The sequence below is a fragment of the Pseudophryne corroboree genome, chromosome 9 (assembly GCF_028390025.1).
Source record: "Pseudophryne corroboree isolate aPseCor3 chromosome 9, aPseCor3.hap2, whole genome shotgun sequence".
NCBI lineage: Eukaryota > Metazoa > Chordata > Amphibia > Anura > Myobatrachidae > Pseudophryne > Pseudophryne corroboree.
In genome coordinates this window covers 254055616-254081626 of record NC_086452.1, presented here as the reverse complement: position 1 = coordinate 254081626, position 26011 = coordinate 254055616, and the positions used below count along the sequence as shown (strand labels likewise).

Genomic DNA, 26011 nt, shown 5'->3' with positions numbered 1-26011 from the left:
CTGATATCCTGGGTGCATTAGATATAGCTACAGTCATATGGCCAAATCTATCAACTTCCTTCGTAATCCTCATACATACAGTATTAGAGATCCAATGAAAAAAAAAGTGCAAAAATAATAAATAATACAATATGGATGTGACATCAGCAATGGAAGTATATATTTTTTTCTTGCTGTCATACCTATGCCACCAGTGGTGAATTAACCATAAATTACCTGAAGCACATGCTGTGTTCCATAGCATGAATTTAGGCTCATATTGTGTGGCGTAATGTGAATAAAGCTCATACTGTGTGGCATAATGTGAATATAGCTCATAATGTATGGCATAATGTGAATATAGCTCATACTGTGTGGTGTAATGTGAATGTGTCTCATAGTGTGTGGCATAATGTGAATTTGGCTCATACTGTGTGGCATAACATGAATTTTGGCTTATACTGTGTGGCATAATGTGAATGTGGCTCATACTGTGTGGCATAATGTAAATTTGGCTCATACTGTGTGGCGTAATGTGAATTTGGCTCATACCATGTGGTGTCATGTGATTTTGCCTCATACTGTGTAGCATAATGTAAATTTTGGGTCATACTGTGTGATTCCTTCGTAATCCTCAAACATACAATATTAGAGATCCCATGGAAAAAAGTGCAAAAATTATAAATAATACAATATGGATGTGACATCAGTAATGGAAGTATATATTTTTTTCTTGCTGTCATACCTATGCCACCAGTGGTGAATTATCCATAAGTTACCTGAAGCACATGCTGTGTGCCATAATGTGAATTTTGGCTCATATTGTGTGGCGTAATGTGAATGTGGCTCATACTGTGTAGCATAATGTGAATGTGGCTCATGATGTGTGGCATAATGTGAATAAACCTCATACTGTGTGGCATAATGTGAATTTGGCTCATACTGTGTGGCATAATGTGAATATAGCTCATACTGTGTGGCATAATGTGAATATAGCTCATACTGTGTGGCATAATGTGAATATAGCGCATACTGTGTGGCATAACGTGAACATAGCTCATACTGTGTGGCATAATGTGAATATAGCTCATACTGTGTGGCATAATGTGAATATAACTCATATTGTATGGCATAATGTGAATGTGGCTCATAGTGTGTGGCATAATGTGAATGTGGCTCATAGTGTGTGGCATAATGTGAATGTGGCTCATAGTGTGTGGCATAATGTGAATTTGGCTCACACTGTGTGGCATAACATGAATTTCGGCTTATACTGTGTGGCATAATGTGAATGTGGCTCATACTATGTGGCGTAATGTGAATTTGGCTCATACTGTGTGGCATAATGTGAATTTGGCACATACCATGTGGTGTCACGTGATTTTGCCTCATACTGTGTAGCATAATGTAAATATTGGCTCATACTGTGTGGCAGAATATGCATTTTGACTCATACTGTATGGCATAATGTGAATAAGGGGCACTACTGTCAGTGGCTGGTGAGCATGGAGACGTGTGACAAATGCTGGTGTCCTGCGAAGGAGGGGTGTAAGGGCATAGTTAAAGGTGGCTCTGATGGCACATGTGTAAATTTTAAACTTTACTTCTGTTTTGTTAAAACTCAAATGTTCGGCCCCCCAATTCTCCTGTACTTTTTAGAGTGGCCCACTCAAAATCAGGGTGTAGGTGCTGTGGGGTGCAAGGGGTGTGTGTGTGTAGGGTGTGGGGGAAGAATGCATGTGCAATTAGGCCCACCCCTTTCTAGTTCCGCCACAGGATCAAGTGTAAGCAGCGATAGGGTGCAGCGGCAGCTAGGACTCAGGGTTATGCTGTAGTGGACAATCAGTACTGGCCGGAGGTCACAGCATAATGTTTAATTTTATTTCTCTGGGGTGTATTATATCTACTTGTATTATTAGGAACTAGGGAGATATTGGATTAAGCCATGTGATTTTACTGAGAGAACGTAAAATAGTGCTAGACATGTTCCTGGACGGTGCTAGACATGCCCAAAAGGCGGTGCTAGAAACCTAAAAGTGCTAGACACGCCCCTCCGGCGGTGCACCCCCTAATAAAATTAGCTATGCACGCCTATACAAATAGTTGCTATCTTTGTTACAAATAATTTGATACAAAAAATAATATTGGTGTGCTGTATTTCAAATATTTCTGCTCCATAGCTAGATAAATAAAGCTGGCAGAATAAATGCAATTTGCGCCCTTTTAGATGTTTAGTGCACAGTAGAAACACTGGAACATTTAAATCTTCCCTACAGTGATTGGGAAAATAATTCCAAAGTTCAGTCTTTCCATATGAGACAGGTGTCAGGTAGAGATGAGCGCCTGAAATTTTTCGGGTTTTGTGTTTTGGTTTTGGGTTCGGTTCCGCGGCCGTGTTTTGGGTTCGAACGCGTTTTGGCAAAACCTCACCGAATTTTTTTTGTCGGATTCGGGTGTGTTTTGGATTCGGGTGTTTTTTTCAAAAAACACTAAAAAACAGCTTAAATCATAGAATTTGGGGGTCATTTTGATCCCAAAGTATTATTAACCTCAAAAACCATAATTTACACTCATTTTCAGTCTATTCTGAATACCTCACACCTCACAATATTATTTTTAGTCCTAAAATTTGCACCGAGGTCGCTGTGTGAGTAAGATAAGCGACCCTAGTGGCCGACACAAACACCGGGCCCATCTAGGAGTGGCACTGCAGTGTCACGCAGGATGTCCCTTCCAAAAAACCCTCCCCAAACAGCACATGACGCAAAGAAAAAAAGAGGCGCAATGAGGTAGCTGTGTGAGTAAGATTAGCGACCCTAGTGGCCGACACAAACACCGGGCCCATCTAGGAGTGGCACTGCAGTGTCACGCAGGATGGCCCTTCCAAAAAACCCTCCCCAAACAGCACATGACGCAAAGAAAAAGAAAAGAAAAAAGAGGTGCAAGATGGAATTGTCCTTGGGCCCTCCCACCCACCCTTATGTTGTATAAACAAAACAGGACATGCACACTTTAACCAACCCATCATTTCAGTGACAGGGTCTGCCACACGACTGTGACTGATATGACGGGTTGGTTTGGACCCCCCCCAAAAAAGAAGCAATTAATCTCTCCTTGCACAAACTGGCTCTACAGAGGCAAGATGTCCACCTCATCATCACCCTCCGATATATCACCGTGTACATCCCCCTCCTCACAGATTATCAATTCGTCCCCACTGGAATCCACCATCTCAGCTCCCTGTGTACTTTGTGGAGGCAATTGCTGCTGGTCAATGTCTCCGCGGAGGAATTGATTATAATTCATTTTAATGAACATCATCTTCTCCACATTTTCTGGATGTAACCTCGTACGCCGATTGCTGACAAGGTGAGCGGCGGCACTAAACACTCTTTCGGAGTACACACTTGTGGGAGGGCAACTTAGGTAGAATAAAGCCAGTTTGTGCAAGGGCCTCCAAATTGCCTCTTTTTCCTGCCAGTATAAGTACGGACTGTGTGACGTGCCTACTTGGATGCGGTCACTCATATAATCCTCCACCATTCTATCAATGTTGAGAGAATCATATGCAGTGACAGTAGACGACATGTCCGTAATCGTTGTCAGGTCCTTCAGTCCGGACCAGATGTCAGCATCAGCAGTCGCTCCAGACTGCCCTGCATCACCGCCAGCGGGTGGGCTCGGAATTCTGAGCCTTTTCCTCGCACCCCCAGTTGCGGGAGAATGTGAAGGAGGAGATGTTGACAGGTCGCGTTCCGCTTGACTTGACAATTTTGTCACCAGCAGGTCTTTCAACCCCTGCAGACTTGTGTCTGCCGGAAAGAGAGATCCAAGGTAGGCTTTAAATCTAGGATCGAGCACGGTGGCCAAAATGTAGTGCTCTGATTTCAACAGATTGACCACCCGTGAATCCTTGTTAAGCGAATTAAGGGCTCCATCCACAAGTCCCACATGCCTAGCGGAATCGCTCCGTGTTAGCTCCTCCTTCAATGTCTCCAGCTTCTTCTGCAAAAGCCTGATGAGGGGAATGACCTGACTCAGGCTGGCAGTGTCTGAACTGACTTCACGTGTGGCAAGTTCAAAGGGCATCAGAACCTTGCACAACGTTGAAATCATTCTCCACTGCGCTTGAGACAGGTGCATTCCACCTACTATATCGTGCTCAATTGTATAGGCTTGAATGGCCTTTTGCTGCTCCTCCAACCTCTGAAGCATATAGAGGGTTGAATTCCACCTCGTTACCACTTCTTGCTTCAGATGATGGCAGGGCAGGTTCAGTAGTTTTTGGTGGTGCTCCAGTCTTCTGTACGTGGTGCCTGTACGCCGAAAGTGTCCCGCAATTCTTCTGGCCACCGACAGCATCTCTTGCACGCCCCTGTCGTTTTTTAAAAAATTCTGCACCACCAAATTCAAGGTATGTGCAAAACATGGGACGTGCTGGAATTTGCCCATATTTAATGCACACACAATATTGCTGGCGTTGTCCGATGCCACAAATCCACAGGAGAGTCCAATTGGGGTAAGCCATTCCGCGATGATCTTCCTCAGTTGCCGTAAGAGGTTTTCAGCTGTGTGCGTATTCTGGAAAGCGGTGATACAAAGCGTAGCCTGCCTAGGAAAGAGTTGGCGTTTGCGAGATGCTGCTACTGGTGCCGCCGCTGCTGTTCTTGCGGCGGGAGTCCATACATCTACCCAGTGGGCTGTCACAGTCATATAGTCCTGACCCTGCCCTGCTCCACTTGTCCACATGTCCGTGGTTAAGTGGACATTGGGTACAACTGCATTTTTTAGGACACTGGTGAGTCTTTTTCTGACGTCCGTGTACATTCTCGGTATCGCCTGCCTAGAGAAGTGGAACCTAGATGGTATTTGGTAACGGGGGCACACTGCCTCAATAAATTGTCTAGTTCCCTGTGAACTAACGGCGGATACCGGACGCACGTCTAACACCAACATAGTTGTCAAGGCCTCAGTTATCCGCTTTGCAGCAGGATGACTGCTGTGATATTTCATCTTCCTCGCAAAGGACTGTTGAACAGTCAATTGCTTACTGGAAGTAGTACAAGTGGGCTTACGACTTCCCCTCTGGGATGACCATCGACTCCCAGCAGCAACAACAGCAGCGCCAGCAGCAGTAGGCGTTACACGCAAGGATGCATCGGAGGAATCCCAGGCAGGAGAGGAATCGTCAGAATTGCCAGTGACATGGCCTGCAGGACTATTGGCATTCCTGGGGAAGGAGGAAATTGACACTGAGGGAGTTGGTGGGGTGGTTTGCGTGAGCTTGGTTACAAGAGGAAGGGATTTAATGGTCAGTGGACTGCTTCCGCTGTCACCCAAAGTTTTTGAACTTGTCACTGACTTATTATGAATGCGCTGCAGGTGACGTATAAGGGAGGATGTTCCGAGGTGGTTAACGTCCTTACCCCTACTTATTACAGCTTGACAAAGGGAACACACGGCTTGACACCTGTTGTCCGCATTTCTGGTGAAATACCTCCAAACCGAAGAGCTGATTTTTTTGGTATTTTCACCTGGCATGTCAACGGCCATATTCCTCCCACGGACAACAGGTGTCTCCCCGGGTGCCTGACTTAAACAAACCACCTCACCATCAGAATCCTCCTGGTCAATTTCCTCCCCAGCGCCAGCAACACCCATATCCTCCTCATCCTGGTGTACTTCAACACTGACATCTTCAATCTGACTATCAGGAACTGGACTGCGGGTGCTCCTTCCAGCACTTGCAGGGGGCGTGCAAATGGTGGAAGGCGCATGCTCTTCACGTCCAGTGTTGGGAAGGTCAGGCATCGCAACCGACACAATTGGACTCTCCTTGTGGATTTGGGATTTCGAAGAATGCACAGTTCTTTGCTGTGCTGCTTTTGCCAGCTTGAGTCTTTTCATTTTTCTAGCGAGAGGCTGAGTGCTTCCATCCTCATGTGAAGCTGAACCACTAGCCATGAACATAGGCCAGGGCCTCAGCCGTTCCTTGCCACTCCGTGTCGTAAATGGCATATTGGCAAGTTTACGCTTCTCCTCCGACAATTTTATTTTAGGTTTTGGAGTCCTTTTTTTTCTGATATTTGGTGTTTTGGATTTGACATGCTCTGTACTATGACATTGGGCATCGGCCTTGGCAGACGACGTTGCTGGCATTTCATCGTCTCGGCCATGACTAGTGGCAGCAGCTTCAGCACGAGGTGGAAGTGGATCTTGATCTTTCCCTAATTTTGGAACCTCAACATTTTTGTTCTCCATATTTTAATAGGCACAACTAAAAGGCACCTCAGGTAAACAATGGAGATGGATACTAGTATACAATTATGGACTGCCTGCCGAGTGCAGACACAGAGGTAGCCACAGCCGTGAACTACCGTACTGTACTGTGTCTGCTGCTAATATAGACTGGTTGATAAAGAGATGTCTATGTAACTATGTATGTATAAAGAAGAAAGAAAAAAAAACCACGGTTAGGTGGTATACAATTATGGACGGACTGCCTGCCGAGTGCAGACACAGAGGTAGCCACAGCCGTGAACTACCGTACTGTACTGTGTCTGCTGCTAATATAGACTGGTTGATAAAGAGATGTCTATGTAACTATGTATGTATAAAGAAGAAAGAAAAAAAAACCACGGTTAGGTGGTATACAATTATGGACGGACTGCCTGCCGAGTGCAGACACAGAGGTAGCCACAGCCGTGAACTACCGTACTGTACTGTGTCTGCTGCTAATATAGACTGGTTGATAAAGAGATGTCTATGTAACTATGTATGTATAAAGAAGAAAGAAAAAAAAACCACGGTTAGGTGGTATACAATTATGGACGGACTGCCTGCCGAGTGCAGACACAGAGGTAGCCACAGCCGTGAACTACCGTACTGTACTGTGTCTGCTGCTAATATAGACTGGTTGATAAAGAGATGTCTATGTAACTATGTATGTATAAAGAAGAAAGAAAAAAAAACCACGGTTAGGTGGTATACAATTATGGACGGACTGCCTGCCGAGTGCAGACACAGAGGTAGCCACAGCCGTGAACTACCGTACTGTACTGTGTCTGCTACTAATATAGACTGGTTGATAAAGAGATGTCGTAGTAGTATGTATGTATAAAGAAGAAAAAAAAACCACGGTTAGGTGGTATACAATTATGGACGGACTGCCTGCCGAGTGCAGACACAGAGGTAGCCACAGCCGTGAACTACCGTACTGTGTCTGCTGCGACTGGATGATAAATGATATAAAAAATATATATATATCACTACTGCAGCCGGACAGGTATATATTATATATTATATAATGACGGACCTGCTGGACACTGTCTGTCAGCAGAATGAGTTTTATTTTTATAGAATAAAAAAAACAACAACACACAAGTGAAGTCACACGACGAGTGTTTAACTTTTTCAGGCAATCACAATATAAGTATACTACTAACTATACTGGTGGTCAGTGTGGTCAGGTCACTGGTCAGTCACACTGGCAGTGGCACTCCTGCAGCAAAAGTGTGCACTGTTTAATTTTAATATAATATTATGTACTCCTGGCTCCTGCTATAACCTATAACTGGCACTGCAGTGCTCCCCAGTCTCCCCCACAATTATAAGCTATGTGAGCTGAGCAGTCAGACAGATATATAATATATATAGATGATGCAGCACACTGGGCTGAGCCTGAGCAGTGCACACAGATATGGTATGTGACTGAGTCACTGTGTGTATCGCTTTTTTCAGGCAGAGAACGGATATATTAAATAAACTGCACTGTCTGGTGGTCACTCACTATATAATATTATGTACTCCTGGCTCCTGCTATAACCTATAACTGGCACTGCAGTGCTCCCCAGTCTCCCCCACAATTATAAGCTGTGTGAGCTGAGCAGTCAGACAGATATATAATATATATATAGATGATGCAGCACACTGGGCTGAGCCTGAGCAGTGCACACAGATATGGTATGTGACTGAGTCACTGTGTGTATCGCTTTTTTCAGGCAGAGAACGGATATATTAAATAAACTGCACTGTCTGGTGGTCACTCACTAGTAAACTCTCTGCACTCTCTACACTTCTACAGTACTCCTCCTAGTCCTAAGCTCCAGTAAATCTCTCTCTCTTATAATCTAAATGGAGAGGACGCCAGCCACGTCCTCTCCCTATCAATCTCAATGCACGTGTGAAAATGGCGGCGACGCACGGCTCCTTATATAGAATCCGAGTCTCGCGATAGAATCCGAGCCTCGCGAGAATCCGACAGCGTCATGATGACGTTCGGGCGCGCTCGGGTTAACCGAGCAAGGCGGGAAGATCCGAGTCGCTCGGATCCGTGTAAAAAAAGCTGAAGTTCGGGCGGGTTCGGATTCCGAGGAACCGAACCCGCTCATCTCTAGTGTCAGGGTATCAGTGTGACAATGACTCATGGATCAACTCTAAATCGAAACCTAAAATTTCAGGTTAACTCTTTTTGTTTTTTTTTTGGTTGCAATAGCACTCTCTAACCAAGTACCATTTCCACATAACAGGCGAGTAACAGATGCAGTGTGACAAGTGTACAGTATCTCAGAGGGATAATCACTATGGGGGTGGCTCAGATGTGGTTAAATTCAGCATCACTCCTGCTTACTTGGTAGCATCAGCAATGCTCAGATATGCTAATGCAGCAGGAGGTATCTGGTATGAGTAGACGCCTCCTGCATTCATGAATGATCCAGTTCTGCATCCAAGAATGCAGCAATGGGTCATTTGCTATACTATTGGCTAGCTGGGTTAACCCTGAGATTATGACACCTGCCACCGCAGCTCCGTCTCTGAGGCCAGGAAATCCCAGTCGATAGACAACGACCCTGACCTTGGCACGCCCATAAAACGACACCTCCATTTTGTGAGGAGGCACCCATCGCTAACCCTTCCTCACCCCTAAACATACTGCTTCCGATGATGCAGGACCTGTACTGCACATTCAATGTATGGGTCTGTTGCATATACAAAGTACCAAACATGGGTACAGTACTTTGCTTTTTTTTACTATTAATGCTTTGGGAACTAAATCAGGCCATATATGTGACAAGATGGATGGGTTGTGTGAAGAATTTTTGTGTTCCACTGGTTTTCAGAAACTATTCTCACATATGTTTCTGAACCAAGCATGTCACTCATTAACTGTGTGTCAACTTCATGAGCAAATGGTGTCTCCAGTTATATGAGGATAAGTGGTGCCACCAGTGAGCATCTTCACCAGCTCTTAAAACAGTTCACACATCTTGGATGCTACAGTATTTTGCTGCTGCAACACCACTTTGCTGGTTGATCTGGCTAAATCTTTGCCAACCAGTATCACTGTACAAGGGGGGTCATTCCGAGTTGATCGCTAGCTGAAAATGTTCGCTGCGCTGCGATTAAGTAAAAAACTGGAACTTCTGTGCATGCGTATGCGGCGCAGTGCGCACACGCGACATACTTTCACAACGGCCGATGTATTTTCACACAAGGTCTAGCGAAGCTTTTCAGTCGCAATGGCCGCCGCAGAGTGATTGACTATGAATTGGGCGTATCTGGGTGTCAACTGACTGTTTTCAGGGAGTGCTCGAAAAAACGCATGCGTGCCAGGAAAAACGCAGGCGTGGCTCGGCGAACGCAGGGCGTGTTTGTAACGTCAAATCCGGAACTGAATGGTCTGAAGTGATCGCAAGCACTGAGTAGGTCTGAAGCTACTCAGAAACTGCACAATATTTTTTTTGTAGCTGTTCTGCGATGCAATCGTTCGCACTTCTGCTAAGCTAAGATACACTCCCAGAGGGCGGCGGCTTAGTGTTTGCATGGCTGCTAAAAACTGCTAGCGAGCGATCAACTCGGAATGACCCCCAATCTCAACAAGGACTTAACCTTAATCTTAAATCTTCTAATCACTACCACAAACAGGCACTATAGAGGTTAAAGGAAACTTTACTATTATATAACATTGAGGTAAGGGAAGGTCTTTTCGTATGGACTCAATGGGCAGTTGCACAAGGGCCCCGGGAGTTTAAGGGAGCTGATGGTCTCCCTTTTCCAGGGGTACCAGATTTTTTTTAAATTGGCCCTGGGGAACAGGGGATAATAAGAATTTACTTACCGATAATTCTATTTCTCGTAGTCCGTAGTGGATGCTGGGAACTCCGTAAGGACCATGGGGAATAGCGGCTCCGCAGGAGACTGGGCACAAAAGTAAAGCTTTAGGACTACCTGGTGTGCACTGGCTCCTCCCCCTATGACCCTCCTCCAAGCCTCAGTTAGGATACTGTGCCCGGACGAGCGTACACAATAAGGAAGGATTCATGAATCCCGGGTAAGACTCAAACCAGCCACACTAATCACACCGTACAACTTGTGATATGAACCCAGTTAACAGCATGATAACAGAGGAGCCTCTGGAAAGATGGCTCACAATAACAATAACCCGAATTAGTTAACAATAACTATGTACAAGTATTGCAGACAATCCGCACTTGGGATGGGCGCCCAGCATCCACTACGGACTACGAGAAATAGAATTATCGGTAAGTAAATTCTTATTTTCTCTGACGTCCTAGTGGATGCTGGGAACTCCGTAAGGACCATGGGGATTATACCAAAGCTCCCAAACGGGCGGGAGAGTGCGGATGACTCTGCAGCACCGAATGAGAGAACTCCAGGTCCTCCTCAGCCAGGGTATCAAATTTGTAGAATACTAGAATTTAGCAAACGTATTTGCCCCTGACCAAGTAGCTGCTCGGCAAAGTTGTAGAGCCGAGACCCCTCGGGCAGCCGCCCAAGAAGAGCCCACCTTCCGTGTGGAATGGGCTTTTACAGATTTTGGCTGTGGCAGGCCTGCCACAGAATGTGCAAGCTGAATTGTACTACAAATCCAACGAGCAATAGTCTGCTTAGAAGCAGGAGCACCCAGCTTGTTGGGTGCATACAGAATAAACAGCGAGTCAGATTTTCTGACTCCAGCCGTCCTGGAAACATATATTTTCAGGGCCCTGACTACGTCCAGTAACTTGGAGTCCTCCAAGTCCCTAGTAGCCGCAGGTACCACAATAGGCTGGTTCAGGTGAAACGCTGAAACCACCTTAGGGAGAAATTGAGGACGAGTCCTCAATTCTGCCCTGTCCGTATGAAAAATCAGGTAAGGGCTTTTACAGGATAAAGCCGTCAATTCTGACACGCGCCTGGCCGAAGCCAAGGCCAACAACATGACCACTTTCCACGTGAGATATTTTAAATCCACAGATTTAAGCGGTTCAAACAAATGTGATTTTAGGAACCCCAAAACGACATTGAGATCCCAAGGTGCCACTGGAGGCACAAAAGGAGGCTGTATATGCAGCACCCCCTTGACAAACGTCTGAACTTCAGGCACTGAAGCCAGTTCTTTCTGGAAGAAAATCGACAGGGCCGAAATCTGAACCTTTATGGATCCCAATTTGAGGCCCATAGACACTCCTGTTTGCAGGAAATGTAGGAATCGACCCAGTTGAAATTCCTCCGTAGGGGCCTTCCTGGCCTCGCACCAAGCAACGTATTTCCGCCAAATGCGGTGATAATGCTTTATGGTTACATCCTTCCTGGCTTTGATCAGGGTAGGGATGACTTCCTCCGGAATGCCTTTCTCTTTCAGGATCCGGCGTTCAACCGCCATGCCGTCAAACGCAGCCGCGGTAAGTCTTGGAACAGACAGGGTCCTTGCTGGAGCAGGTCCCTTCTTAGAGGTAGAGGCCATGGGTCCTCTGTGAGCATCTCTTGAAGTTCCGGGTACCAAGTCCTTCTTGGCGAATCCGGAGCCACGAGTATAGTTCTCACTCCTCTCCGTCTTATAATTCTCAGTACCTTGGGTATGAGAGGCAGAGTAGGGAACACATACACTGACTGGTACACCCACGGTGTTACCAGAGCGTCCACAGCTATTGCCTGAGGGTCCCTTGACCTGGCGCAATACCTGTCCAGTTTTTTGTTGAGGCGGGACGCCATCATGTCCACCTTTGGTTTTTCCCAACGGTTTACAATCATGTAAAAAGACTTCTGGGTGAAGTCCCCACTCTCCCGGGTGGAGGTCGTGCCTGCTGAGGAAGTCTGCTTCCCAGTTGTCCACTCCCGGAATGAACACTGCTGACAGTGCTATCACATGATTTTCCGCCCAGCGAAGAATCCTTGCAACTTCTGCCATTGCCCTCCTGCTTATTGTGCCGCCCTGTCTGTTTACGTGGGCGACTGCCGTGATGTTGTCCGACTGGATCAGTATCGGCAGACATTGAAGCAGAGGTCTTGCTTGGCTTAGAGCATTGTAAATGGCTCTCAACTCCAGAATATTTATGTGAAGTGAATAGGTCTCACCGAGCCGTCCGGCTTCGGTACCACAAACAGTGTGGAATAATACCCCTTTCCCTGTTGCAGGAGGGGTACCTTGATTATCACCCGCTGGGAATACAGCTTGTGAATGGCTTCCAATACCGCCTCCCTGTCGGAGGGAGACGTCGGTAAAGCAGACTTTAGGAAACGGCGAGGGGGAGACGTCTCGAATTCCAATTTGTACCCCTGAGATACCACCTGAAGGATCCAGGGGTCCCCTTGTGAGTGAGCCCACTGCGCGCTGAAATTCTTGAGACGGGCCCCTACCGTACCCGAGTCCGCTTGTAAAGCCCCAGCGTCATGCTGAGGACTTGGCAGAAGCGGGAGAGGGCTTCTGTTCCTGGGAACTGGCTGTCTGCTGCAGCCTTTTTCCTCTTCCTCTGCCACGGGGCAGAAAAGAGGAGCCTTTTGCCCTCTTACCCTTATGGGGCCGAAAGGACTGCGCCTGATAATACGGCGTCTTCTTATGTTGAGAGGCTACCTGGGGTAAAAATGTGGATTTCCCAGCAGTCGCCGTGGCCACCAGGTCTGATAGACCTACCTCAAATAACTCCTCCCCTTTATAAGGTAATACTTCCATATGCCTTTTGGAATCACCTGACCACTGCCGCGTCCATAACCCCCTTCTGGCAGAAATGGACAGCAAACTTACTCTTGATGCCAGTCGGCAAATATCCCTCTGTGCACCACGCATATATAAAAATGCATCTTTTAAATGCTCTATAGTCAGTAATATACTATCCCTATCCAGGGTATCAATATTGTCAGTCAGGGAATCCGACCAAGCCACCCCAGCACTGCACATCCAGGCTGAGGCGATTGCTGGTCGCAGTATAACACCAGTATGTGTGTATATACATTTTAGGATATTCTCCTGCTTTCTGTCAGCAGGTTCCTTAAGGGCGGCCGTATCAGGAGACGGTAGTGCCACTTGTTTTGACAAGCGTGTGAGCGCTTTATCCACCCTAGGGGGTGTTTCCCAACGTGCCCTATCCTCTGGCGGGAAAGGGTATGATGCCAATAACTTTTTAGGAATTATCAGTTTTTTATCGAGGGAAACCCACGCTATATCACACACTTCATTTAATTCATCAGATGCAGGAAAAACTACGGGTAGTTTTTTCTCACCAAACTTAATACCCTTTTTAGTGGTACTTGTACTATCAGAAATGTGTAAAACATCTTTCATTGCCTCAATCATGTAACGTGTGGCCCTACTGGAAGTCACATTTGTCTCTTCACCGTCGATACTGGAGTCAGTATCCGTGTCGGCGTCTGTATCTGCCATCTGAGGTAACGGGCGTTTTAGAGCCCCTGATGGCCTTTGAGACGCCTGGACAGGCACAAGCTGAGTAGCCGGCTGTCTCATGTCATCAACTGTCTTTTGTAAAGAGCTGACACTATCACGTAAGTCCTTCCATAAGTTCATCCACTCAGGTGTCGACTCCCTAGGGGGTGACATCACCATTACCGGCAATTGCTCCGCCTCCACATCATTTTCCTCCTCATACATGTCGACACAATCGTACCGACACACAGCCCACACACAGGGAATGCTCTGATAGAGGACAGGACCCCACTAGCCCTTTGGGGAGACAGAGGGAGAGTATGCCAGCACACACCAGAGCGCTATATATATATATATATATATATATAGGGATAACCTTATATAAGTGTTTTTCCCCTTATAGCTGCTGTTATGTTAATACTGCGCCCAATTAGTGCCCCCCTCTCTTGTTTTACCCTTTTCTGTAGTGCAGGACTGCAGGGGAGAGTCAGGGAGACGTCCTTCCAGCGGAGCTGTGAGGGAAAATGGCGCCTGTGTGCTGAGGAGATAGGCTCCGCCCCCTTCTCGGCGGACTTTTCTCCCGCTTTTTGCTGTATTCTGGCAGGGGTTAAAATACATCCATATAGCCCTGGGGGCTATATGTGAGGTATTTTCGCCAGCCAAGGTGTTTTTATTGCTGCTCAGGGCGCCCCCCCCAGCGCCCTGCACCCTCAGTGACCGGAGTGTGAAGTGTGCCTGAGGAGCAATGGCGCACAGCTGCAGTGCTGTGCGCTACCTTGGTGAAGACTGATGTCTTCTGCCGCCGATTTTCCGGACCTCTTCTGCCTCTGTAAGGGGGCTGGCGGCGCGGCTCTGGGAACGGACTCCGAGGCTGGGCCTGTGTTCGGTCCCTCTGGAGCTAATGGTGTCCAGTAGCCAAGAAGCCCAAGCTGGCTACAAGCAGGCAGGTTCGCTTCTTCTCCCCTTAGTCCCTCGATGCAGTGAGCCTGTTGCCAGCAGGTCTCACTGAAAATAAAAAACCTAAAACTAAACTTTTTCTTAGAAACTCAGGAGAGTCCTAGAATGCACCCTTCTCGGCCGGGCACAAAAATCTAACTGAGGCTTGGAGGAGGGTCATAGGGGGAGGAGCCAGTGCACACCAGGTAGTCCTAAAGCTTTACTTTTGTGCCCAGTCTCCTGCGGAGCCGCTATTCCCCATGGTCCTTACGGAGTTCCCAGCATCCACTAGGACGTCAGAGAAATCTGACTTCAAAGCAGTGGTCCCCATCCAAGCCTGTTAATTGCTCTACCTAGCAAATATCTTGGGTTCTAACTTATACCTCTTTTAGACCAATACCGCGGGTCGCAGCCTGGAGCCTGACACGGGTGCTACCTAGCTGCAACCCGCATCAGTACCCCATCCCACGGCAGTCACCAACCCGGAATATTGCCGGGTTGGTGACATTGCCGGTGACGCGGCAGGGGCGGCACTTGGAGATCACATGACCTCCAAGTGCCGCCTGTCCATTCACTGTGAATAGGAAGCAGGATCGATGTGACCCAGCTCCCGTTTATACAGCACAGTTTGCCAGGTTGAATCCGCGTTCAACCCTGCAAACTACCTGAGTTGGAATGCCGGGTCAGTCGACCCGGATTATTCCAACTCGACCCTTTTACACCAACCAGGAACAAGGGTTATGCACGCTCATGTGCAATAACCCCTGTTATATGCTGGCAGTGTAAAAGGGGTATCAGAGTTTTTCTGAGGGTATACTCCAAAAGCTGGGACTCTCCCCTTTCGGTAGACACTGGCATCTTGTGTCTACTATGCCCAGAACCAGAAATATCAGTTTTCCAGCAGCTGGTCCCTGCTCCAGATCCATTCTTACACCAAGTTCCGTATCTGAATCTGCGACATTGCTCGTGTGTAAAAATCAATTCCTGTGCAGTTAATGTTGCATGTACTGTAGTGTCTCTAGTACACTATGAGTGTCTTTTTGGTGCATTGCAATGCGCATAAGATGCGAAATCTAAAGAAAAGTACAGTATGCTAATCCACTCGTTACATCTCAGACATGAAGGGCATCTCATACCGTATGGTATATAGATGCTGAGTGTATGAGGACACATCTGTAGATACTGTATGCATTAGTATTCTTTTCACTGCCAGCCAGTCTGGTATCTAGACGTGTGTGACCCTGCTTTCAGCAGGCACACACAGCAGCGCTGGCTGGAAGGTTTCACTGGGAGCCAATGGCACTGCTCAAAACTCTTGTTCTCATCCTCAGGAAGTCTGCTCCATGACAGCCAATACAAACCCTATTCCCTTACAATCTCTGTACCCCAAATCATCCTTTGGGAGCCAGTGTATCATTTTATATCCCCTCTCTGCTTCCCACACTGTCAGACAATGGATGGTAGGAGGTAAAACAGATTTTGGTTTATATGCAGTGTTAGCTACCACACTCCCTAGGACTGACTGTACATCTTGACTAGAGATGTCCTGACCATTATCCACATATAAGAAAAAAAGAAAAGGGGGGGGGGGCATTATCCACATATAACCAGAAGCTAGGTAATTACTAGATGGACCAGAGGCGGAACTAGCGCCAGTGCAGGCAGTGCCTTGCACTGGGGCCCGCAACTGTCAAGGGGCCCGCAGCCAGAACAGCATGTAATGAGTCAAACTGACTCATTACATGCCGCCTGGCTGCCGCTGTGTTCCGCCGCCGCCGAGGAAATGATGCGCGCACCGGCTACAGGGGGGGAGGAGGAGAAGGGGGGATGGAGGAGGGAGCCGCAGCAGCGCTGTGTAATTGGTAGAAGCGCTGCTGCTGCTGGCCCTCTCCTTTACCATAGGTTGCCCTCCGCCGCTGTGAATGCTGGGATGCGCATCGCATCCCAGCATTCACAGCGGCGGAGGGCAGTCTATGGTAAAGGAGAGGTCCAGCAGCAGCAGCGCTTCTACCAATGACATAGCGCTGCTGCGGCTCCCTCCTCCACCCCTCCTCCTCCTTCTTCTCCCCTGCCAGAACAGAAGCTGCACGAGGAGCCTGAGCCAGCGGAAACGGTAAGTAAACCTATTCTATCTATCTATCTATCTATCTATCTATCTATCTATCTATCTATCTATCTATCTATCTTTCCTGTTTGCCGTAATGTGCAAAACATGGGACGCTGTCTGCCGTAATGTATAATAAATGGGACGCTGTCTGCCGTAATATGCAAAAAATGGGATGCTGTCTGCCGTAATGTGTAATAAATGGGACGCTGTCTGCCGTAATGTGCAAAACATGGGACGCTGTCTGCCATAATGTATAATAAATGGGACGCTGTCTGCCGTAATGTGTAATAAATGGGACGCTGTCTGCCGTAATGTGTAATAAATGGGACGCTGTCTGCCGTAATGTGCAAAAAATGGGAAGCTGTCTGCCGTAATGTGTAAAAAGGGGACGCTGTCTGCCGTAATGTGTAAAAATGGGACGCTGTCTGTTGTAATGTGTAAAAAAGGGACACTGTGTGCCGTAATGTGTAAAAAGGGGACACTGTCTGCCGTAATGTGTAAAAAATGGGACGCTGTCTGCCGTAATGTGTAATAAATGGGAAGCTGTCTGCCGTAATATGCAAAAAAACTGTTGCTAGGTATCCATTTCTCTGGCCCTGAGCAGGTCCCCCTCACCAGATCCTCTCCAGGGGTGAGGCGGTGAACTTAGATGGGGGGGGGGGCAAAGCATTTTGTCGCACATGGGCCCACCGCTCGCTAGTTCCGCCACTGAGATGGACCATACTAGACTCCAAAGTAACCATTGTATTTGTATGATATATACAGTAAAAGGAGCCAAACTGAGCTCACTCAATTATTCCCACATCTTCTCTGTGCTTTGGAGGAGAGTCCATTCACATCTTAATATGCCAGTGTATGAACATAAATAATTAGTGTCCCATAAGTGACAATGACGTTCCTCGCATGTCCCTTTTTTCCTACTACTTACAAAGATTGCTAAATTGAGACAATTGAACTGTTTGAAATCAAATGACATATAGAAGAAATGTATTGGCAAAAAGGGGAATTTAATACCTACCGGTAATTCCTTTTCTCGTCGTCCATAGTGGATACTGGGAATTGAAGATTACCATGGGGTAAAGATTGGGTCCACTGGAGCCCGGCACTTTAAGAAATTAATAGTGTGTGCTGGCTCCTCCCCTCTATGCCCCTCCTAGCAGACTTAGTCTAGGAAAACTGTGCCCGAGGAGATGGACATATTGTAAGAGAAGGATATAACACATAAACCGGTGAGGTAACGAACCAACATACACAATAACAAGAAAGCAGAGCTAACTAAAACAGAGGAAAGCAATGTTAACTATAGAAGGATAGCAACGCTAACCAAACATGGAACAGGGAAAGCAACAGCAAACCCAACCAAGAATACTTACAGCCAGGTAAGCAGAAAACGAAGCACTGAGGCGGGCGTCCAGTATCCACTACGGACTATGAGAAAAGGAATTACCAGACGGTATTAAATTCTTCTTTTCGCTAACGTCTTAGTGGATACTGGGAATTGAAGATTACCATGGGGACGTCCCAAAGCTCCCAGAACAGGTGGGGGAGTGCTGAGACCCCTGCAAAACCGCCTGACCAAACTGAAGGTCATCCTTGACCAAGGTGTCGAACCTGTAGAACTTTACAAACATGTTCGAACCAGACCAAGTAGCTGCCTGGCACAACTGTAAGGCCGAGACACCCCAGGCAGCCGCCCAGGAAGAACCCACCGACCTTGTGGAGTGGACCTGAATAACACTCGTGGTAGAGCTGCTGAAGTATAGGCTTGTTGAATAGTCAACCTGAGCCACCTAGCAATGAAATGCTTAGAGGCAGGGTGACCAATCTTAGTAGCATCATAAAGGACAAAAAGCGAATCAGACTTCCTTTGACGAGCAGTCCTTTTGATGTAGACCTTCAAAGCCCTAACCACATCTAGGGAAGGGACTTTGGAGCAATGGAAGTGTCAGATAACACTGGAACCACAATTGGTTGATTCACATGAAAGGCCGACACAACCTTTAGCAAAAAGTGGTGGCGAGTTCTGAGCTCCGCCCTATCCTCATGAAATATCAAGTATGGGCTCTTATCGGAGAAGGCCCTCAATTCCAACAACCGTTGAGCAGAAGCTAAGGCCAGTAACATAACTGTCTTCCACGTTAGGTACTTCAAGTCTACCCTAAGTAAGCGTTCAAATCAGTCCTACTGGAGAAAGGTCAAGTCCGCATTGAGGTCCCACGGAGTGGGATGAAGATGGAGATAGCCGAAATCTGAACCTTGATGGAGCCTAATATTAGGCCCTTATCCACACCTGCTTGCAGGAACAGTAGAAACCGGGCCAGACAAAATTTCACGGGGGAATATTTTCTACCCTTGTACCAAGTAACACATTTCTTCCAAATACGGTGGTAATATTTGGATGGAACCACTTAAGGGGCCTGGACCATAGTGGAAATAACCTTGGATGGGAGACCCTTTCTAGTTAAAATCTCCCTCTCAACTTCCAAGCCATTAAACGTAGCCGCTGTAAGTCTGGATAGACAAATGGTCCTTGTTGAAGAAGGTCCTTGCATAGCGGCAGAGGCCAGGTTTCCTCCCGAGTCAGGAGGTCCGCATACCAGGCCCGTCGAGGCAATCTTGGGCAATCAGAATTGCCTCAACTCTTTCCTTTTTGATCCTTTTTAAAACTCTTGGAATGAGAGGAAGCCGAGGAAACAGGTACAAAAACTGGTAAGTCCATTGTGTCATCAAAGCATCTACCGCTATTGCTTGTGCATCCTTCGTTCTGGAGCAGTAACGATGGAGCTTCTTGTTGAGACGAGAAGCCATCAGGTCTATTTGCAGACAGCCCCACCGGTGAATCAGTTGTTGAAACACCTGAAGGTGAAGGCCCCATTCCCCTGGATAGAGGTCATGCCTGCTGAGGAAGTCCGCTTCCAAGTTGTCCACTCCTAGAATGTATATGGCTGAGATGACCCTTGCGTTGACTTCCGCCCAGAGAAGTATTCTAGACACCTCTCGCATTGCGGCCCTGCTTCTTGTTCCTCCCTGTCGATTGATGTACGCCACTGCTGTGGCATTGTCCGACTGCACCTGGATGGCCTGATTCTGAAGGAGGTATGAGGCTTGCAGGAGAGCCTTGTAAATTGCTCTGAGTTCCAGGATGTTGATTGAAAGTGAAGATTTCTGACATGACCATTTCCCCTGGAACTGCGCCCCCTGGATCACAGCCCCCCAACCCTGGAGGCTGGCATCCGTTGTTAACAGAGTCCAAGAATGGATATTGAAACTCCGACCCTCCACCAGATGGGAGACTTGTAGCCACCATAGTAGGGATATCCTTGCTTTCGGCGACAGAGTTATAGTCTGATGCATGTGGGTGAGAACCCGACAATTTGTCCAACAGATCAAGTTGGAATGGCCATGCATGAAACCTGCTGTACTGTATCGCCTCGTAAGAGGCTACCATCTTGCCCAGCAAGCGAATGCAAAGATGAATTGAGATCATGCATGGTTTTAATACCAAGCGGACCATGGACTGAATTGTCTAGGCCTTGTCCAATGGAAGGTAAACCTTCTGAGACACCGTATCCAGGATCATTCCCAGGAACTGAATTCTCTGCAATGGTTCCAGATGAGATTTCTTGAAATTGAGGACCCATCCGTGATCTGTAAGCAGACGAGTAGTCAAGTTGATGCTGCTCAGTTGTTCCCGGGACATAGCCTTTATCAGGAGATCGTCCAGGTACGGGATTATGTTGACACCCATCAAATGCAATTGCAGCATCATCTCTGCCATGAATTTCATGTATACCCTTGCGGCTGTGGAGAGACCAAAGGGTAAGACCTGAAACTGGAAGTGTTGGTCCAGTACAGCGAACCTTAGGAATGCCTGATGAGGTGGCCATATTGGGATATGCAGGTATGTATCCTTGACATCCATGGATTCCATGAACTCCCCCTCCTCCAGACTTGCTATAACTGCTCTCAGTGATTCCATCCTGAATTAGAACACTTGAAGATAAGGGTTCAGGGATTTCAGGTTCAGGATCGGCCGTACAGAGCCGTCCAGTTTTGGGACTACAAAGAAGCTTGAATAAAACCCCTTTGTGTGGAGTTGATGAGCTACTGGAACAATAACTCCTGCTGAAAACAGTTTTTGAATTGCCTCTTGCAAGGTAACCCTTGCTATAGGTGAAGCTGGCAAGGCCGACCTGAAGAATCTGAGAGGAGGGAGTTCCTGGAATTCCAGCTGGTACCCTTGGGATACGAAATCCCAAGGATCCCGGCAGGACCATATGTGGGCGAAGTGTTGAAGGCGAGCACCTACCTGAAAATCGCCTTGCTGCTGGGGCCACCCGTTATGCGGAGGGCTTTGTGGAAGGGGATCTGGAGGCCTGTTCCAAAGTTCCAGCAGCTGCTGGTTTACGGGCCTTACCGCAAGATCCTCTAGCAGCATTGGAGGCACCTCTGGCTCTGCCTCTAAATCTGGGCACACGAAAGGACTGCAGAGAGGGCCCAATATAGGGACGTCTAGCAGGTGGCAAGGCAGATGGCAGATTTACCTGCAGTCGCCTGAGATATCCACTTGTTCAGTTCTACCCCAAACAAGGCATCACCTGTAAAAGGAAGGTTCTCTACTCCTTTCTTAGAATCAGCATCTGCTGACCATTATCGCAGCCACAGGGCTCTGCGAGATGATACTGCCATAGCCAAGGTATGACCGTTAATGATACACAGTTCCTTAACAGCCTCACTCATGAAGTTTGCAGCATCTTGGATATGTTAAAGTAGTGTAACTATCTCCTCCTGAGGTAGTGTATGCAACCCTTATAAAATAATATCAGACCATTTGACCATTGCTCTGGGGCTACATCTGCTGCAGAATAAATAGACTTAAGAGTGGTCTCCATTTTGCGATCGACAGGCTCTACGGTAGGGCGTTGGGTTACATCTGCTGCAGAATAAATAGACTTAAGAGTGGTCTCCATTTTGCGATCGACAGACTCTTTGAGACAAATGGCCCCAGGTACAGGTAGTACAATTTTACGTGACAGCCTGGACACAGACGTATCCACTGTCGGGGAGATTTCCCAGATTTTCCTATCCTCTTTAGGAAACGGGAAGGAACTTAGTCCCCGTTTAGGAGTGACAAATTTTTGGTCAGGATTTTACCAAGCAGCCTTTGCCAGAGAATCTAATTCCTTAGAAACTGGGAAAGTTGCAAAAGTTGCAGAGGAATTTGGCTTTATGTTAAAATGCAATTCCTCTATAGGTTCTGCTACCTTGTCAGGAATATTGAGAACCTCCCTAACAGCAAAAATTAGGGCCTCAACTCCCGTGGACAGTGAATTATCCTCGTCTGCCCCTAGCTTATCCTCATCTAATTCTGAATCAGATTCAGACAGCAATATCTGTGGGAGAGTGCGTTTATGAGAGACCAACAGAGGGGGCTGAGTAGCCTGTCTGTGGTCAATTTTGGTTAACATGAATGTGTCGATTGACTGTTTAAGGGTTTGCCTCTCTTATTTAGCCATGACTAACTCTGAATTTATATTTGTAATCACATTTTTAAAGGAATTCATCCACTCAGGTTCCTTCACATCACTACCCTGTGAAGGTAGTGAACATTGGGTACACATTAGAGATCCTTGTGAGGAAGGTGTAAATGCATGCAGTACACACAGACTTATTAGTAGACATGCTTTTTGTAGCAAACAAGAGTTAAGAGAGAAAAACACAGTGCAGTATTATAGAGACAGCACACTTATTCTAGACAACCCTGAATGGAGTGACACGATTCCTCAGGCAGAGCTGCACCCTACCGGGCAGGGACGAAACTAGGATTTTCGGCACCCAGGTCAAGGCAGTCATTTAGCGCCCCCCACCTCCCCACCCACCCAAAAAAAAGAAACAAAGAGAAACATTACATTCAAAATTAAGAAATAAAATGAGAGAAAATCCAACCTACGCCGCACAGTAGTGCATCATTATTCACATTAGATAGTAGTACCCCTCATTAACATTATACAGTATATATAGATATATATAATATATATATAGGGGATGCAGTTATGTGACTGGCGGTCGGGAGGCCACCAGTCACTATACCAACACCGGGACCCCAAACAGTGAATAGCCCGCCCCTCGGCATGCCAACCAACAGGCACTATTCCACGAAACCCATAGGTTTCGTCCCCTAGTGAAACATGGCATAACATCCATGTTGTTAAATGGAAGAGAGTGATCAGTTTTAAGGATGTCCCAATTATTTTTAGTTGCTGAATTAATCTTAGATGCACTAACATTATAATGTCGGACCCAGGGTAATTTGTTAGTGTTAGTAGTTATACTATTTTTAATCAACAATTAAATGGATGTTATGCCATGTTTCACTAGGGGACGTAACCTTCGGGACCTCCTAGTGCGTACAGATATTACTGAATACGATAAAACATCTGGCACTCATTTTCTATCAAATAAAAAACATGGATGTTTCCGCTGTGGTTGCACCACATGCAATTTCATGCTAGTGGGTGATTCTTTTTCTCACCCTCACTCTGGCAAGAATTATACTATCAATTATCATCTTACTTGTGAGTCTTCATTTGTAATCTACCAAATTTTATGCCCTTGCGGATTGTCTTACATTGGAAAGACACAATGTACATTCAAGGAACGTATGACCATGCATCGTTCCACGATTCGAGCAGCTTTGGCAGGGAAAGGTAAATTGGATCACCCAGTAGCTCGCCACTTTGCAGAACAGAAACATAGTTTAGCATCGCGCCGGTACAGAATGATCGATTTTGTGCCTAAACCACGTAGGGGAGGTGATAGGAACCGTCTGCTTCTGCAGAGAGAAGCACAATGGATCCACCGCCTATCAGTTTTGAGTCCCCGTGGTCTCAATGAAAACTTCAGCCTTGCATGCTGTTAGTATGTGTTTTTATGCTCTATGATATGTTTCTATCAGTAATATGATATTGCTACTAATGTTGTCTCTTTAATGGGATTGTTTGATTAGCTGCTGCTATACATGTCATTTTTTGTTTAGATGTTGCTATGGTGATGGTGCATGGCATCGCCCCCTAGGGGGTGACGTCATTTTGAGTGGACGCGAGTCGGGGCTTCCGGCGGGACGCCCGACCATGGCCTCTTCACATGGGTGCAAGTGTACATAAGGTAAGATTGTATCTTTGTTTGTTTAATGTATCCTGAACATAGTGCTGAATAAAGAGCACTGAAACGTTGTTATCACAAGGTTGTTTGCTTCCGTTTTCTGATTGCTGAGTGCCGCACTGGTATGTGAATTATGTGAATGTTTCTGTGAAGGCACCGGCGTGATTAATACATTAGTTTTCACGAGTGCCGGACTGATGCTCTACGATAGATATATATAATATATATATATATATATATATATATATATAAAATCTCACATACAGTATAAACTCACAGTATGTATATACATATATATGCACATTATACATAAACACAGTATAATAATTTATATATATATATATATATATATATATATATAAATACCCATATAGTGGCCGGCACTCGGAAGGCCTCCGTGGGCTTTCTGACTCAGGTGCCATCCTATGAGGTTTCACCTCCATCCATGTCCCATAAAGAAGGCGGCACTCAGAGACTTTGTAAATACCAAAAGATTTTTTAGTGAACAAACTGCATGGTTACATCAACGTTTCGGGGCATGTAGCCCCTTCATCAGGATCCTGATGAAGGGGCTACATGCCCCGAAACGTTGATGTAACCATGCAGTTTGTTCACTAAAAAATCTTTTGGTATTTACAAAGTCTCTGAGTGCCGCCTTCTTTATGGGACATATATATATATATATATATATATATATAGAAATATACACACATATGCTGCATTAACTTAAAAGGCTGCTTCTCCTGCCTGTTCTCCCCCTCACATTGCCCACTTGCCTGAAGAATTGCCTGAAGAAGAAGGCGACAAGCCTGCTGTCTTCAAAACCTCCGGATGCCCGCCTTCTGTATGGGAGGCTCTGGCAGGCTGGCAGCTGGGGCTGTTTGTAGGAGGCGCGTATAGGCGGTTGGGCAGAGGGGTGCGCGGACGGTCGGAGCCTTGCATCAGCAGCGGGACCCTAACATAACGCAGCGGCTGCGGCGGGAGGAGATTGCGGCAGCAGGAGATCGCGGCGGGGGGCCAGAGAGTAGTTAGCTGAGGGGATCGCGGCGGGGGGTGGGAGAGTAGCTAGGTAAGGGAGCCGTCCGGCGTCAGTGTTCTCAGCGCCCTATGAAATCCGGCGCCTGGGGCACGTGACCCCTTAGCCCCCCCCTTAGTTACGGCCGTGCTGCCTGGTATATATATTATGTGTAATTTACCTCACAGCGGTGATACCGCTGATACTGTGCTCCCCTCTTCACTATAACCTCCTGGTACCAGTTATTGTTGGTGATACAGTGGGTCCTGTGGAAGAGCAGCCCGCATGCAGCCTGTACAGCAGCCGCAGCAGCAGGAAATGGCACCACAGAGCTTCTGGTCCCGCTCTCCAGGAAGCCCTGCCCCCGTAATGGCGCGCGGTCCCTCTAAGTTATTTATACTGGCATCTCCTTAATATAATAAAAAACGAGTGTAGAACCCCTTTTTAAACCACGGTTTAAAACAAGCAGGTATCACATGTACAAGAAACAATTGATATAAAAGCTTATCTGTCCATCAAAAGAGGGTCCAGGGTAACTCCCGTGGTTTAATTTATGTACTAAAGTAAATGTGAAGGGAGATATCCTGGACCCTATTTTTATGGACAGATAAGCTTCTATATCATTTGTTTCTTGTACGTGCGATACCTGCTCGTTTTAAACCGTGGATACATTTTAATTTATGTACTTAATTAAATGTGAAAAATTATCTTTCTACTACGCTATTGTGGAGTGTGATATTCTGGGAGCATTTCCAATTAACACTCCCTAAGTAGAAAAATGCTATAAGTACATATAGGTTTAAACGGTACACACTATTGGTTGTTTCTTTTTCTCTTTTGCATATTACTGTGATGATTTTGGTCGGAGGAACGAAGATTCCTATCTGAGATAAGTGCTTGTCCCATTTTTTTCACTAAATATCATTCTATGTCCCCACCGTCATTTTCTAGGTATTATTAGGAGCTGATTACTTCTATTTTTTACACATTCTGATCACCATAATTTGTTATCAGCTGCCACCCACGTTTGTGAGGAATGCATGTGAAAATATTTTAATTATAAGAAAATATTTTAATATTTTACTACAGATTATATTTGATCCACATGAGCGCACACTTATACATTTTGACGATATATATATATATATATATA

The 26011-nt window shown here is 46.4% G+C and overlaps 1 protein-coding gene across 3 annotated transcripts in view; it reads right to left on the bottom strand.

Annotated features, from left to right (window-relative positions):
* The window catches only part of HMCN1 (hemicentin 1), a 1072092-nt gene that overhangs the window by 210833 nt on the left and 835248 nt on the right, over window positions 1-26011 (bottom strand). The window lies entirely within an intron of this gene.